Below are 17015 nucleotides of genomic sequence, written 5' to 3'. Positions count from 1 at the left end.
AACTCTTCGGAGGCACAGGCTGTCTGGAGTGAAACTTGCTGTTCTAAGAACAGAGAGAGTCAAACAGGCATTTTTTTCTGAGAGAGAGAGAATTCTGTTCTGCAGTGATATTGTCAGCAGCAGAAGCTGGAACTGGAACAGGACAAGCTGGAAAGCTTATGGAAAAAACCCATTTGGAAGATGGGTGGTGAGTGCTTAATTCAGCTTGGTCAAAGCCCTTGTGGTTCATGCAAGAGGAGAGGACTGGCTGCCTAACGTTTCACTTGAAATAAGAGAAACAAAAATGAACTCCTTTGTGACCTGAAAGAAAGAGGTTATCATTTGGAAAAGTCTGATGGGGCAAATTTCTTTGGCAAGACACTGAAGTGGCTGGTTACAAGAATCTTCCTGAACGGTAACCATTTACCTTTCAAGCACCAAAGCCTGGTGAACTTCATAAATGTTAAATTCTGCGCACAGTATAAGAATTGTCTGCAACCGGTAAACTTGGAGGAATAAGAAGTGCGATTGGACTGTGAATCAATTAACTTTTCTGAACTTACACACACATTGCATACATGTGCGCTTAGAATTAGAAGGGGGTTAAGTTAAGTTAGTTAAGTTAAGAGTAATAAGTTAAAGTTTGATCCTGTTTTCATGTTTAAAGATAATTAAAAGTAACTTTTGTTTAAGTAACCATTTGTCTTGGTGAATATCTATTGCTGCTGGTTTTATGGGTCTTGGCTCGTAACAGCGCCTCCACCTGGTCATGAGCTCTATAGCTAATAAATTATAATTATTTTAAAAGGACCCAAGTTTCTTTATTACAATAAAGAGGTGTGCTTTGATGAATTCCATCATTAGAAGGATTTCATAATTACTGCTTTCTGTTCTGGATAAGCATAGTTGCCATTTTTAACATCATAGTAACTTTTAAAAAATGTGTGACATTGAACTGCATGTGCTGGTAAGTTGCCTTCTTAAACATCAATGAATGTGCTACAATCAAGGATGGTCATATGAGAGAACTTGTGCAAATTAACACAGTTAATGAAGCATATATGAGTATACTTTCATTGTATTTTAGTAATAGAAATGAATAGAGGTGAAGATTTCTTGTGTTATTTGTTATAATACTAAACATTTTAATTTTGGTGAAAGTGATGAGAAGGTAAACTATTAAAGTCGGGGGCTTACAGGGGCTTGGGCCTACTTGGTTCGCCTGGGAGTTGGAGGAGGAGCTTGGAGAGAGTCGGGCTGTGAGTCGGAGGAGGAGGAGCTTGGTGAAAGTGATGAGAAGGTAAGCTATTAAAGTCGAGGGCTTACCGGGGCTTGGGCCTACTTGGTTTGGCTGGGAGTCGGAGGAGGAGCTTGGAGAGAGTCGGGCTGTGAGTCGGAGGAGGAGGAGGAGGAGCTTAGTGAAAGTGACGGGGTTAATTGGTCAAGGGGCCAATAAAAGGAGTGAAAGGGGAGGGAGCGGCTCAGTGAGTGAAAGCAGGCAAGGAGAAAAGATAAGATGAGTTATTTGCCTTCATATTCAGAGTCATGCCAATAGGGTTAGTGCTCTGTACTTGGTGTCAGATGTGGGAAAAATGGGTGACCTCCACCCTCCCAAATGGCCACATCTGCACCAGGTGTACCGAGATGCAGTTACTAAGGGACCAAATTAGGGATATGGAGTTGCAGATTGATGACCTGCGGCTTGTAAGGGAGAGTGAGGAGTTGATCGACTCCATTTTCAGGGCGATAAATACTCCAAAACCCATGTCAGTTAAGTGGGAAACCGTCAGGAAAAAGAGAAAAACGGAGAGCACACCAGTGACTATCCCACTCAGCAACTGTTATGTTGTGTTGAATTCTGTTGAGAGAGATGACCAGACAGAAGATGGCCACGGGCACCAGGTCAATGGCAATGGCAGAGTGGTGCAAAAGATAAAGAAAAGGAGAAATGCAGTAATTATTGGGGACTCCATTGTCAGGAGTACAGACAGGAGGTTCTGTGAGCCAGATAAGTATACCCGCATGGTGTGCTGCCTCCCTGGTGCAAGGGTATGAGATATCACAAATCGGGTCCAAAATATTCTGAGAGGAGAGGGAGAGCAGCCTGTTGTCTTGGTACATGTGGGTACAAACGACATTGACAAGAAAAGGGAGGAGGTAATGATTACAGTGAGCTGGGACAAAAGCTGAAAGACAGGAACGCTAAGATGGTGATCTCAGGATTACAACCTGTTCCAAATGCAGGTGATGAAAAGAATGTAAGGATGAGGTAAATGAACGTGTGGCTGAGGGGCTGTTGTATAAGGCAAGGATTTGGCTTCTTGGATCATTAGGATCTCTTTTGCGGAAGGCACGATCTTTACAAGAAGGACGGGTTGCACCTAAATCCAAAAGGTTTCTTGAGCAGCATGTTAAGGAGCCAACAAGAGAAAATGCTCTCCTGGATCTAGTGTTGTACAATGAGATAGGTAGAGTAAATGATGTAATAGTCAGAGACCATCTGGAAAATAGCAATCATAGTATGACTGAATTTCTCATTCAGATGGAAGGGGAAATAGTTAGATCTAAAACTAATATATTATGCTTAAACAGGGGTGACTACCACAGGATGAGGGAGGAATTGGGCAGAGTGGGCTGGGAGCACAGGCTAATTGATGAAACAGATGAACAGTGGAAGATTTTCAAAGAAATATTTTGTAATGCTCAACAAAAATATATTCCGGTTAGGAAAAAGGGCAGCAAGGGAGGGAAAAATCAACCGTGATTAACAAAGGAAATAAAGGAGAGTATAAAATTGAAGGCACAGGTGTGCAAAGCTGCAAAGAGCAGTGGGAAACTGGAAGATTGGGATAACTTTAAGAGACAACAAGGGGTTACAAAGCGGGTAATAAGAAATGGGAAAAAGGATTATGAAAGTAAATTGGCACAAAATATAAAAACAGAAGCAAAAAGTGTTATAAATATATAAAACAGAAGAGGGTGGCCAGAGTTAACATAGGACCCTTGGAGGATGCGAAAGGAAAACTGGTAGCAAAAAAATGAAGAAATGGCCAAGGCATTGAACAAATATTTTGTGTCAGTCTTCACGGTGGAAGACACGTCCAGCATGCCCAAGTGCGGAGTTAAGGATGCGAATGTTGGGGAGGGCCTTGATAAAATAGTTGTTACAAAGGAAGTAGTGATGGAGAAACTAATGGGACTAAAGCCAGACAAATCACCTGGTCCTGATGATATGCATCCAAGGGTTCTGAAGGAAATGGCAGAAGTTATAGTTGATGCATTGGTGGTCATATACCAAAATTCCTTGGATTCTGGGCAGGTCCCGGCAGACTGGAAGACAGCAAATGTCACGCCACTTTTTAAGAAGGGATGTAGGCAGAAGACTGGAAAATATCGGCCAATTAGCTTGACATCTGTAGTTGGAAAACTGCTTGAAGCTGTCATTAAAGATGAAATAGTGAAACTTTTGGAATGTAAGGGTTCAATCAGGCAGACGCAGCATGGTTTTAGAAAGGGAAGATCTTGTTTGACAAACTTATTAGGATTCTTTGAGGATATAATGGATGCGGTGGATAGAGGGGAACAGGTTGATGTTGTATACTTGGATTTCCAGAAAGCGTTTGATAAGGTGCCGCACAAGAGACTTATCAGTAAGTTACAGGAAAGTGGAGTCCGGGGAAGTATATTGGCATGGATCGAAAATTGGTTGCCTGACAGGAGGCAGAGAGTCGGGATAAGTAGGAGTTTTTCAGGTTGGCAGAGAGTGGTAAGTGGGGTGCCGCAGGGGTCGGTGCTCGGCCCACAACTGTTCATCATTTACATTGATGACTTGGAGGAGGGGACAAAATGTGGTGTAGCCAAGTTTGCGGATGACACCAAATTGAGTGGAAGAGCAAATTGTAATGAGGATGTGAAGAGTCTGCAGAGGGATATAGTTAAGCTGGATGAGTGGGCAAAGGTCTGGCAGATGAAGTATAATGTTAATAAGTGTGAGGTTATCCACTTTGGCAAGAAAAATAAAAGAGCTGAATATTATTTAAAGGGTGAAAAACTATAGCATGCTGTTGTTCAGAGGGACTTGGGAGTGCTTGTGCATGAATCAAAAAGTTAGGTTGCAGGTGCAGTAGGTTATTAAGAAGGCAAATGGAATGTTGGCCTTCATCGCTAGAAGAAATGAATTCAGGAGTAGGGAGGTAATGTTGCAACTGTATAAGGTACTTGTGAGACCGCATCTGGAGTATTGCGTCCAGTTCTGGTCTCCATATTTGAGGAAGGATATACTGGCTTTGGAGACTCTTTGAGTAAACGACTTTTACTGAATTTCGACTTGACTTCGTCTGATCATTTTCTCATTCTTCATTTTGCACTGTGATACAGTTGCTGCATCGGTGACCTTGACAGGCCCAAGCGGATTCTGGACCAACATGGACAACGCAGGAGTTTCGCTCAAACTGCCTGTGTTTTGGATCACTCAACCTGAAGTTTGGTTCGGGCAGGCTGAGGTGCAGTTCCACATTCGCAAGATGGAAGTGGACACCACTAAGTAATATCATGTAGTAAGCCCCCTTGATCAGGACATGGTGGTTGAGTGGATTTCCTTCGGGACTCACCAGCTCTCGGCAAGTACAAACCCCTAAAAGCCCTCCTTCTCCAGATTTACGGTCTCTCACGGTGCAAGTGAGCTGCATGGCTCCTCCATATCGATGACCTGGGGGACCGTGCCCCTTCAGAGTTAATGAACGACATGTTGGCACTGGCTTGCCTGCTCTTCAAGCAGTTGTTTTTAGAGCATATTTCATTTTTTTTAAAACATTATTTAAAATTTTATGACATGAATAAAATAAAAATTACATTTAAAGAAATAATAAAAAATAAGATAATAAAAATTAGAATACAACATCATTAAACTACACAAGTTTCCTTTATAATTCATCGAGAGAACAAAAACATCCCTTAGAAAAAAAATCAGATAAACTTTTTTATTCCCTTCCCCTTAGAGCATATTTCAGAAGACATCTGCCTCATGTTGCCTGACAAGGTCTTTGATATCCCTCGAACAGTGGCCGCCAGTGCAGACATTCTATGGCGTGTGAAACAGCAAGGCACAAGGCCCACAGAAATTAGTGCTGCACACACCCAAAGTACCAGCGACAAGGGCACACATTCCCCAGGAGAAGCATGACTCTGTGACAACCACTTTGTATTTTTACCATCAACACTGGGGTTCTGGAGCTTGCCACTGCTGACCCCCTTGCACTTCTCCAGGAAACGCCATGGCCAATGGTCGCTAATGGCTATGACAGCTGGCCACCGTAACAGCCTGGGATGAACTCTCCCAGCGCAAATTTCTAGGCGTCACAGGTGAAAAGGTTAGTGTCCTTCCTCCTTTGGGCTTTGACACCTGTACCAGGAACACAGGTCCAGCGCTCACTGCAGTGAATAACAGCTTGATTTGTATATATAGCACACAGACTATACCCCTGAAATTCGCGTCAATAAGTTCACATAGAAGTTCATTCTTGCTGCTGTCTCCCAGCCGCTGCTGGGTGCTGACTTCCTCAGAGCTCACTCACTGATGGTGGATTTGAGTGCCAGTTGGTGAACACTACAATGTTCCAGACTTTCCGTCTTTGAAAAGCCAAACTACCCACTCTGCAGCTAGATGCTGTGGAGTACTGGAATAATGAATTTGCCAAACTTCTTGTAGAATTTCCAGACATTGTCACTCCCCAGTTCTCCACCTGCTGGCCAACAAGTTGCAGCTTGCAAAACAAGAGTTCCACAAAATGGAACTGATAGCCCGTGGGCTTCTCCGCTTGGGAGGCTGGAAACCTTGCAAGGATTACAGTCATCTCAATGACGCTACCACCTCAGACTGCTACCCCATGCCACATATACAGGACTTTACAGCTAATCTTCATGGGGCCAGGATATTTTATAAGATTAACTTGGTGCGTGTAAACCTGGAGGATGTGCCCAAGACCACCATTATAATTTTTGAGAATGCCTTTTGGGCTCAAGAATGCTGCACATGACATTCCAGCGACTAAAGGATGCAGTGGGGTGTGGCATGGACTTTCTTTTCGTATAATTGGACGACGTACTCATCACCAGCTCCTCCCACAAAGAGCACCTGCAGCATCTGTGTTTACTCTGCTGCCACCTACAGGAGTTTGGGCTAACTGTGAATCCTGCCAAGTCCAAATTCGGGCAGTCCTCTATTTGGCTCTTGGGACGTCAGATCAGCAGCCAGAGTGTTGTCCATTGCCAGCAAGTTGGAAGCCATCCTCAATTTCGCGAGGCCCGATACAATCAAAGGACTCCAGGAATTTGTGCGAATGGTCAATTTCTATCATCACTTTTTACCCTCTGCAGTTCATATTATGAAACCCCTCTTCAACCTCATGTCCAGTGATGCCAAAGAACTTGAGGAGACAATGGTAGCATTCCAGCCAACCAAAGACGCCCTAGCAAAAGCAACATTGCTGGTCCATCCACAAATGGATGCACCAACTGCCTTGATGATAGACGCATCTGATGTGGCAGTAGGTGGGGTCTTGGAATAGTACACTAATGGACAATGGAAGCCTCTGGCATTTTTCAGTAGGCACCTCCGCCCTCCAGAAATGAAATACAGCACATTTGATAGGGAACTGCTGGTGCTGTACTTAGTGGTCAGACACTTCCGCTATTTTTTTGGAAGGCAGGGACTTCACGGTTTTTACTGATCACAAACTGCTAACATTCACCTTCATGAAGGCATCAGATCTCTGGTCAGCCCACCAGCAACACCACCTATCTTACGAATCTAAGTTTTCAACCAGGATTAAACATATTTCCAGTAAGAGTAATATGGTGGCTGATGCCCTGTCTCATCCTTCGTTCAAGCAGTACATGCCCTCTCTCTGGGTGTAGATTACATGGCGAACTCATGGCTTATAGAACTACTGTCACAAGCCTGCAACTCGAGGATGTAGATTTTGGGCACAAGGTATCACTCTCTTGTGCGATGTTTTCACAGGTCAGCCTCGCCCTATCGTCCCTGCTACGTGGAGACCTTGCATTTTTGATGCCATTCACGGACTGTCCCACCCCTCAATTTGAGCAATGGTCCACCTGATAGCCGACAAGTTTTTATGTCATGGACTCATACTGGGCTTCTACTGGGCAAAGACATGCATGGATTGCCAATCTACAGAAGTGCAAAGGCACGTGAAGGCACCGCTTCAGCCTTTCAACCACCGCAGCACAGATTTGACCACAGTGCTGCATCTCCATTCCCTCACTCCCCACAGGTCCACACCAGTGGCAACACTGCTATTACAGTGCTACAGTGGCTCTGGTGGCGCTGCCATCTTTGTACATTCAAATGTGCTTTACGTTGTAGAAATAGGGAGGGATGGCAGAATAAAGGATGTGATAGGGCAGAGAGCAAGATTATCCAAGTGACACCATGATGTTGGAACTGCCTGAGTAAAAGATAAATGAGGGCATTTAGTTAGAATATATATATATATATATATATGTAAAAACAAAGAATATGCTAGAATTGTGAAAGGCCAAACATTACAGTTGCTGGAGACCTAAATCAAAGGAGAATGCTGAAAATACCCAGCAATCAGAAAGCATATGTGAAGAGAAAACAGAGTTGTAAGGGTTAAAATGAATCGTAAGTTGTAAGCAACTAAAGATGTTTTCTGAATTCCATAAGTATGTCTCCATAGTAACAGTTTTTAGCTAAGGTCTTTTTCTGCATGTTTAATATAAACAAGTTTAGTTTGAATTTGCTTTTGTACTATTCAGAACCAAGGCAAAATATAGATAGTCCAACTAATTTCTTTGACTGTTCTTTTGAAAGTATTAACATATTAATATTTTATTGTCCATTTTAATAACTGTTTTAAGTATACAGGTTCTTAATCTTTTATCTGAAATTCTGAAAACCGAAAACCTTTGATAACTGAACACTTTTTCGATGCATGTCATCTGCTCACTAAAGTTCGCATTTGGCACCAAACATGACCTGTTGTGAACCACACTTAACTCACGCTTGAATATCCCATATTGTTCCACGTCGGTAATTAGTGGAACCCTAGGGAATCCTTACTTTATATGTGCCAGTGGAAAACAACAGTGTCCAGCACCTCCAATTCACCATATACAATTTCTGATTTGTCATTGACAGTTCAACATTAGACACCTGTGGTGCACTGTCAGTTAGAAACAAACACACAAAATGAAAAGACTGTACAACAGGCTTTATTTGACATAAAACTCCACAGAGCCAGCTGTGAGAGTGTGCTGCTGTTTGGTGTGAACTCTGAGAGTGTGATCTCGAAGGGCCAGCGCAGGCTAATATCCCGGAGGGTGATTGACATCCGACTAGGTGGGGCTTGGTCCATTCAGGTCAGATGATTGACAGCCAGCCAGGTGTTGTCTTGTCCCCATGCTGTTCTGAAGGTACAGAGGTTTCCCCCTGCAGTAGGCCAGTGGTGTACCACCACATTCACCCACTTCTTTAAGATTGACCCGGGGGAGAGGGAGTTGACATAAAAAAAAGCCCCATCATAATACAATATTTACAAATTAAGACTGGCTCCTGGTCACTGGTCGGTGAGGGTGTGGGAGGGCTGGGGACAGGGGCCGAAGTGGCTGGCATGGTGCAGCGGGGAGGCCGGGGTTGAGTTGTGTGCATCGCATCAGATGTGCAGGGGGGGGCGGGTTCGTCCCCCAATCTTGTAGCAAGTCCTTCGTACACAAAGAGGTCTTGAGTGCCTCATAGCTGTTCGGGGTCGGGGGTTTGTGTCAGGCCAGTGGGTTCCTGGGCTGGAGGATACTGTGTTGTGGTGGGTGCCCCTGCCAGTGCCAGGTCCCTGGTTGAGATGATGTCCTCCCTGCCACTGCTGAACCTAATGTTGGCATAGTTGTGGTTCGCGTATAGGAGGAATACCTCCTGAACCAGGGCTTCAGCCTTGTGCGCCCGCACGTGTCTGCGCAAGAGCACCCATCCCAGGGACGTTAACCACGTCGGGAGGGACATTCCCATTGGCAATTTCCTGCCCATTGATTTTAATGTTCATCATGGAGCACCTGAGGTCATGAGGAATGTTCTAGGTCAGGGTGGTGGATGCTAAGACCATCTTGGGGTCCGGATGTGGCTGCGGGGACAATGGCACCACCCGGCAATCGCACATGGTAGGGGCTGTGAGGGAGGGGGGAAGATCATAGAGGGCCACTGAGCTGCCGGCTGGCTTTGTGAAGTGGCCTTTCTTGCTGCACTTTGGGCAGTACTGGGATTTGGCTGGGCAGTTTTGATGCAATCGGCAATCAGACCCACACCGGGACCCACAGTACTTACAGGGGCGCTGGGCGCCTGCAGCAGCGACATTTTCTTGATCCATAGCCACAGCAGCTGATTGTGCTGACCACAAGGAGGCCTGAGGGAGCCTGGAATTGAAGGCTTCAGTGTGCAGGGCTGCTGCCTCCAGGGTTTGAACTACCTCCACTGTTTTGACCAGTGAGTAGATATTTTTTTCCAGCAGCTTCTGTCTGGTGGCCCTTACACATAGCACTCAGATGTAGGTGTCCCTGATCAGTCTCTCGACCTCCCTTTCACTTACCCCGGGTCCTGCCAGACAAGATTGGACCAACTCATGCAGGTCTCCCAGGTAGGACGGCCGCCTCCCCGGGTTGTTGGGCTTGGATACTCAGGAGGTACCTTGCACAGACCACATTTGTGGGAGGTTTGTACATGGCTTTGAGGGTGCCCATCGCTTCCGAGTATCTGGTGCAGTTTTTGAGAGCCTGGCAGGTTCGGGGACCCAGCTTCGATCGCAGTAGGATGAGTCTCTTCTGATCGGAGTCCAGGATGTCGTCAGCATGAGCCTCAATGATCGCTTCGACCATTTGTCGCCAGATCTCGAAGCGTGTCTGTGCTTCCGGGTGGCGTGGATCGATCTCAAGGCTCCCGGCGCTCAGGAGCTTTTCCATAGCAGCTTGTAAAATTTTATGTCGAATAAATTGTGGTGCACCGTTGGTCAGAAGCAAACACAAAACGAAAAGACTGTACAACAGGCTTTATTTGTCATAAAACTCCACAGAGCCAGCTGTGAGAGTGTGTTGCTGTTTGCTATGAACTCTGAGAGTGTGACCTTGAAGAGCCGGCGCAGGATTGACACCCGACCGGGTGGGGCTTGGTCCATTCAGGTTGGCTGATTGACAGACGGCCAGGTGTTGTCTTGTCCCCATGCTGTTCTGCAGGTACAGAGGTTTCCCCTGCAGTAGGCCAGTGGTGTCCCACCACAACACCTCTGCTGCTCATGAGTTTTGAAGTCTGAAAATGTCAAAAAGAGTTGCAGAGTCCCCTATGGGTAACAGAGAGAAGCAGAAAAGGAAACTTCTGTCATTATCGATAACGCAGAAAGTAGAATTATTGCAGAAGCTTGATCTTGGCGTATCTGTGCAACATCTTACTGAAGATGATGGTGTGGGAACTACCTTCATATATGACTTAATGAAGCAGAAAGATTAGTTGTTGAGGTTTTACAGTGACAATGTTGACCAGAGACTAATTAAAAATAGGAAAATATTGCATAGGGAAAAAAACACAGATATTGATGGTGTGCTGATTGAATGGGTTCAGCAATGAAGAAGTGAATACAATACAACGAAGAAAAGGGAATGAAACTGAAAATACAATATCACATACATTTATATATCAAGATAAAACTTCAGTCAATATAAACTCAGTCCCCCTCCACTGCACTGAATGAAGACAGGAAAAGACATCAAAAATATTGTGTGTGTGTGTGTGTGTGTGTGTAAATATATATATATATGTGTGTGGGTGAATATATAAGTAAACCACCTAACTTATTCCATTTAAAAAAACTAACCAAAAAAAATCTGAGCACCTTATCCTCAGGGTTACCTATATTTTGTAGCTTTTGATTCATACTGTGAATCAAAAAACAAGGTAAAACTATATCTCATCTGGAAAAGTGAGTAAATCTAATCATATTAAAAGCATTTACATCAAATGAAAATAAAACTTAAAAGGTCACCACGTATCTTCAAATTTCACTGATGAATCAAATACATATATTTTTTTCCGAAACTTCAACAGGAAGTAATATGAGAGAACCATTGAAATACTTTTGGAGGTCTAAAGTCTTTCCATTTGAATAAGATGGTTCTTCTAGCCAACAATGTAAAGAAGATCAACCCTTTGCGCAGGTATAGAAAAACTCCCTATGTCTGGTTCAATAACCCCAAAATGAGCAGTTATTGGATTGGGTCATAGCTCCATCTGAAATATATTTGAAAAGATATTAAAAATTTCCTTCCAATAGATTTCTAAAGATGGACAAGACCAAAACATATGTGTCAATGTAGCAATATCTGATTTGCATCTGTCACAAGTAGGGTTAATATTAAAAAAGATACAAGCCATCTTATCTTTGGACAAGTGAACACGATGCACCACTTTGACTTGGATTAATGAATGTTGGGCACATATTGAAGATGTATTCACCAGTTTAAAAATCTAGTCCCATAGATCCTCCATTAAGGGTCTTTCAAGATATATTCCTTAGATATATCCTTATTGACCTTGGAAAAATTGAATGGAAGATGCCACTGAATATGAATACTACTATATAGATTTCAATTCTAAATCTGTCCATAATGTAAGATCCAATTTGTCAGAATTTTAGATAACAAAATCTAAAATTATGTATTCAATTTACTAATTCTAGAGTCTTTGTTCTTCCAAATAAAGGAAAAAACCTTTGCGTCAATACTATCAAAAAAAGTCTTCAGGATGAGAACTGGAATCACTTGAAATAGATATAAAAACAGGTAATATCATTGTAACTGCATTAATATGACCTATTAAAGATAATGGAGACCATCTAGAAAAAGACAATCTTACATAGTTGAATAGAGGAGAAAAATTGAGTTTATATAAATCTTTAAATCATTTAGTAATTTTAATTTTAATCCCTAAGTATGTGGAATTATTTCTGTCAATCTTTAATGGTACTTGAGTCTAGATAGGGACAGGCATATTAATTGGAAAAGGTTCATTTTTATGAAGGTTTAATTTATATGCAGAGGAAGAGCTGAATTGAGAAAACACAGATAACATAGCTGGGATAGATCTTTCGGGATCTGAAATATACACTAATAGGTCATTAGCCACAAAGAAATCTTATGAGTTATTCCATTTCTGACAATCCCTTGAACCTCATGAGTGTCTCTAAGGGCTATTGCCAGAAGTTCTGAAGCTAGATCAGATAGCAAGTGGCTAAGGGGACAACCCTGTCTCATTCCCTAAACAGGCTAAATAAAAGGATTTGTTGTTATCAGTAACCATCATAGATAAGGGGGTACTATAAATCAATTTAATCCATAATTTAAAGTTCATACCAAAATTAAATCTCCTTAATGTTTCAAATAAATATTTCTACTCCACTCTGTCAAAAGACTTTTTAGCATCTCGAGAAACTACACATTCTGAAATTATGTCTGAAGGGGAATAAATAATGTTCAATAATCTACAGTTAAAATGTGAATAATGACCTGTAATAAATCCAGTCTGATCTTTAGATATAAAAGAGGGAAGGATATTTTCCAACCTCTGGCCAAAATCTTGGAAAAAAACCTTAAAATCTACATTCAGCAAAGAAATAGACCTAAAGGAAGTACATTCAGTCAGAAATTTTTTTTTTTAGGAATCAATGAAATTGACACTTCATAAAAAGTTGCCCATAAGGTCCCAGAAAAAAAACCAATTTTAAAATACTTTACATAGTTGAGGGACAAGTTGGATTAATAAATGATTTTTTTTAATTCCACCGTTAAGCCATCCGGACCTGAGGCCTTGCCAGAGTAAAGAGAAGAAATAGCTTAGGAAACTTACAACTCTGAAATTGGAGCTTCCAACAGGTTTTGATCTTCTGGTGATATTTTGGGAATATTCAATCATTGCAAGAATTATCAGGAAATTCAGATTTGTATAGATATGAATAGGAGTCCTGAAACACTTTATTAATTTCAGCATGATCAAAAGTAAAATTTCCATCCTTCTTACGTATCTTTGTAATTTTTTTAGATGCCACTGTCTTCAGTTGACTAGCTAACAGCTTACCTGATTTCTCTCCATGTACATAAAATTGAGTTTAAGTAGCTCATTCTCGATAGGGTAAGTTAATAATAAATCATGCTGTGTTTGAAGCTCTACTCTTACCTTATAAAAGTCCATACTATGTGTCATAGAATATAATTTGTCAATCTCTTTAATTCTGTTAGTGAGTAATGTCAATTCACTTTTAGTACCTTTACTAAGTCCAACAGAATAAGAAATTATTTGTCCTTGTAAAAATCATTGAGTGCTTCCCAAATATTCTTCCAGTAGAGTTTTTCTGAAAAAAACAAAGAGCTCTGATCTTTAATAAAGCTAATGAATTGCTCATCCTGAAGCAGAGTGGAATTGAACCGCTATTGTTGAACTCTGGAAGTGACACCAGAGATTTCAACAGAAAGTTTTAAAGGAACATGATCAGAAACAATGATTGCATTGTATTCACATTTCTCTATTGAAGGCACCAGTCGCATATCAATAAAAAAATTCTATTCTGGAGTACTTATGATACTTCGGGTGGAAATAGCTGTCAGTACTGCGTGAATCAAACAAACAGTCAGCAGGCTCCCCGTTCAGCTTCACCTTCGTCATGGAATGCTTCAGCCTGTGGGATTCATCTTGGTTTATCGTCATCAATGCCAGAACAGGGTCTCCCCGCGGCAGTGATTTTGTCAGAGATCGCCTTGTTACTGGCAGTTCCACTCACGATTTCGGAAGTAGAGGTGTTAGATGAATTGTTGGATCTCCAAGAAAACACAGTAATCTCACACCAGCGCCCCTGCTTATTAGCAGCGGTTGTGCATTTCTTCCCTCTTCAACTCACGGCGTGAGCTACATGAGGACTCTCGCGCCCAGCAGGCTCTGGCCCAGTGCCCTCGCTTTCTGCAGTTGGCACAAATGGCTCATCGCACAGGGCATTGTGAGTGTATATGCAGTACCAATTTGCAGATGTAGCAACTTCTATAGTGGCCTCTATGCCGCGGTTTAATAGTGCTCAGCAGTAGATCATCGCTGCAGGCGGGCTTCGAGGGTACCGCTTCAGCACCTCTTTCCTTCTCAAAGGCTTTAGTGCATCGTAGTGCAGCCCTAAGGGTCTTCGATTTGTAGTAGATCGGCATTAAAGGTTAGGCCCGGGGTCTCCAGTAAGCATTATCTGATGTACCCCGACTCCAATCTGCTTATGAATGCGTCCAACATTAAGGATTCTCGGTGGACTTTGGCTGTGACAGCAATGCAGGCACAGGCTCTGGATTGCCCTTTTAATACGAGCGCGAAAGCATCTTCACTCTCTCCGGCTTGTTGTCTTCGAGTGTGAAGCTGATGTCTTGCGAACAAAGTGTTTTGTGGCTTATGATAATAGGTTCTGAGGAGATTCATTGCATTCTCGTATACAGCTGTCTCCCTAACCATGGAGTAAGGTACTTCTCTGAGGAGAGCCTCAAGATGGTCCATCTTCACAACATCTTGCACAACATTGTTCACTTGCATATATGCTTTAAAACATTGGAGCCAGTGGTGAAAAATTTCTCCAGCTTGGGTGGCATCTTAATCTATCTCGAGTCTTCCAGGTTTCAGGGAAGTATCCATGATTGAGAGTCTGTTAATACAATTGATTTGCCATAGACATGGACTAGACGAGTGTTATACTAAAACAGGGCTTTTATTAACAGACTCTCAGCCACCACTATACAGGCCAATGGGAAAGCATCTCCATCTGTTATACTAGTAGGGTGGAGCATCTCTACAGCCATAACGAATAGTAAACAACTCCATACATGAGAAGCAGTCTGTATAATTACTCCCCCCCCCCCCCCCCATTACATCACCACATACCTGAAATAGACAGGTCTAGGTACAGGGTTGAGCCAGTGAGAGAACCACAAGACATGCCACCAGGTCAGGGACTAAGCAGATTAAAACTCGGTGCTGAGCCAGTGCTGAATCACAATACATGCTTGGTCCTGTACCAGGAAGGTTAAGGCACAAGGTTGAGCCAGAGCCACAGACGTGGGATGTGCGAGATCCCAAATTAACAAGGGCCAGAGCTCAAACTCCAATGATGACCTCATTGGACAAAGATGGGAGCCGAATGCCATCTCTTACAGAGTCAAACCAGGTGCTTCCAGCAAGTATTAGAAATCCGGGTGAACAAAGGAATGTATGCCTAGATATGACAAGATGAGATAGCTGTATCATTAATGCAGTTACATACTCTCTCTTTGCCCAAGAGAGAGGTTCCATATTTTTATGGTGACCCCCCTTGAATTCCACTCATTTATGAAAAGTATTGAAATTAGGTGTCAAAACCATGAGGATTGTTTATATTTTTTGCAGCAGTTCATGAGATGACCACCACAAGAACTGGTAAAGAGCTGCTGATATATGAATCCTGATATAAGATTCAAGCAGGCTATGTGGTTACTAGAGAATCATTTTGGCAACAAGTATAGAATTTCTGGAATTTATTTACAGAAGGCTCTTTCATGGATGTTAATAAAACCAGAAAATATGAAGGGTTTACAAGCTTATGCCCTCACTGTCAGAGGATGTTGCAACTGACAATAACCACACCAGCAGTGCGAGTATAAGACAGCTTTAATAAACTAATATGTACACTAAGAGGTCTTGTCTCTCTGCAAGATGAACCTGGAAGGCGAGACTGGAGCTCTGGACTGCTTTATATACGAGGTCACCGGGATGACCCCTGGTGACCTAATGGTGTAATTACATATCACCACAGCAACATCATGATGGAGAATGTCCATCTTTGAGAACTTGACATACCTCATAATATGGTAATCATTGTAGATAAATTATCCATCCGGATGAGAGAATTACGGAGAAGTCAAGTTATTGAATACCAAAAAAAGAAACTTTGTGACATCTATTTATAAGATTTAGTGGACTTCATTGAAGGATAAGTGAATGTTGTCATGGATCCAGTGTATGTATGGAATTAAAGGTACTCAAACAGTGAGTAAAGGAGTTGAGAAGTCCAAATCGTATCCTCAACCAAAATTGAAGAAGAGTACATTTGCCACCTCTCTGTCAGTGGCGGATAAAGAAATTAAGAAAAAGGAAAGTTCACCTGTTGAGAATAAATATTTGTTCTGTAATAATAGGCACAATTTGGGAAAGTCTGGGCAGATGGAAAAGAAGACACATAGTGAGAAAATAGAACATTAAACAAGCACTTATCTGTGTGAAGTTTGATGATTATTATTTGAGCAATGGGGGTTGGTGAGTCAATGTGAGACCCTACCCATGTATGCTCAGCCATTGCTTTACAGTCCAGAAGAGGGAAGCCACTGAACATTAAATTAAATGAACCAATCATAACACGAACCTGTGACTGAACATTATTTATTACATAACAAACATCTTTATCTGTAAACCAACTCCCATTGCTCAAATATTAATTATCAAACTTTGCATAGGTAAGTGCTCGTTTAATGTTCCATCATTCTTCACAATGTACGTTGGTTTGCCAATGTGAGAGTTTGTAGTTCAGTGGCTTATCCCCTTCGGGTGGTCTGACAGACCATAATCAGTTCAGTGGGTCCCCTGTCTGCAGCATTTGTCAATCTGCTACATGCAGGATGGAAGCCATGAAAATCTGCATTTCTGAATTTAAAAGCTTATTGTAAAACCTATTAAAGGTTCTCTCATTATTCAGACCAACAGCCCTAAAATGGCGTTGGTCAAACTGCCCAGCTAACTCAGCAGAAACAGGCTGGGGAAGAAGGGCCTTCATATGCATGGTCCGGTCCGCTATTGTTATTCATACGGCTGACTCAGTCAATCTGCAAAAATGGCGGGAACTTGAACAGTATAAAAACAGCCTTTCCAGCCCTAATAGCTGGATAGCCCTGAGCTTAACTTGCCACAGTGT

General features: G+C 42.4%; 1 long non-coding RNA gene across 1 annotated transcript; it reads left to right on the top strand.

The window, feature by feature from the left end:
- Window positions 1-993: 993 nt before the first annotated feature.
- LOC138743978 (uncharacterized) lies at window positions 994-7813 on the top strand. The gene is made up of 2 exons (XR_011345194.1): window positions 994-1279; window positions 4357-7813. It is a non-coding gene; the product is annotated as an uncharacterized lncRNA (long non-coding RNA).
- The last annotated feature ends 9202 nt before the right edge of the window (window positions 7814-17015 follow it).

The sequence above is a fragment of the Narcine bancroftii genome, chromosome 1, assembly GCF_036971445.1.
Source record: "Narcine bancroftii isolate sNarBan1 chromosome 1, sNarBan1.hap1, whole genome shotgun sequence".
NCBI classification, from domain to species: Eukaryota; Metazoa; Chordata; class Chondrichthyes; order Torpediniformes; family Narcinidae; genus Narcine; species Narcine bancroftii.
This window is presented reverse-complemented; position numbering and strand designations above follow the sequence as displayed.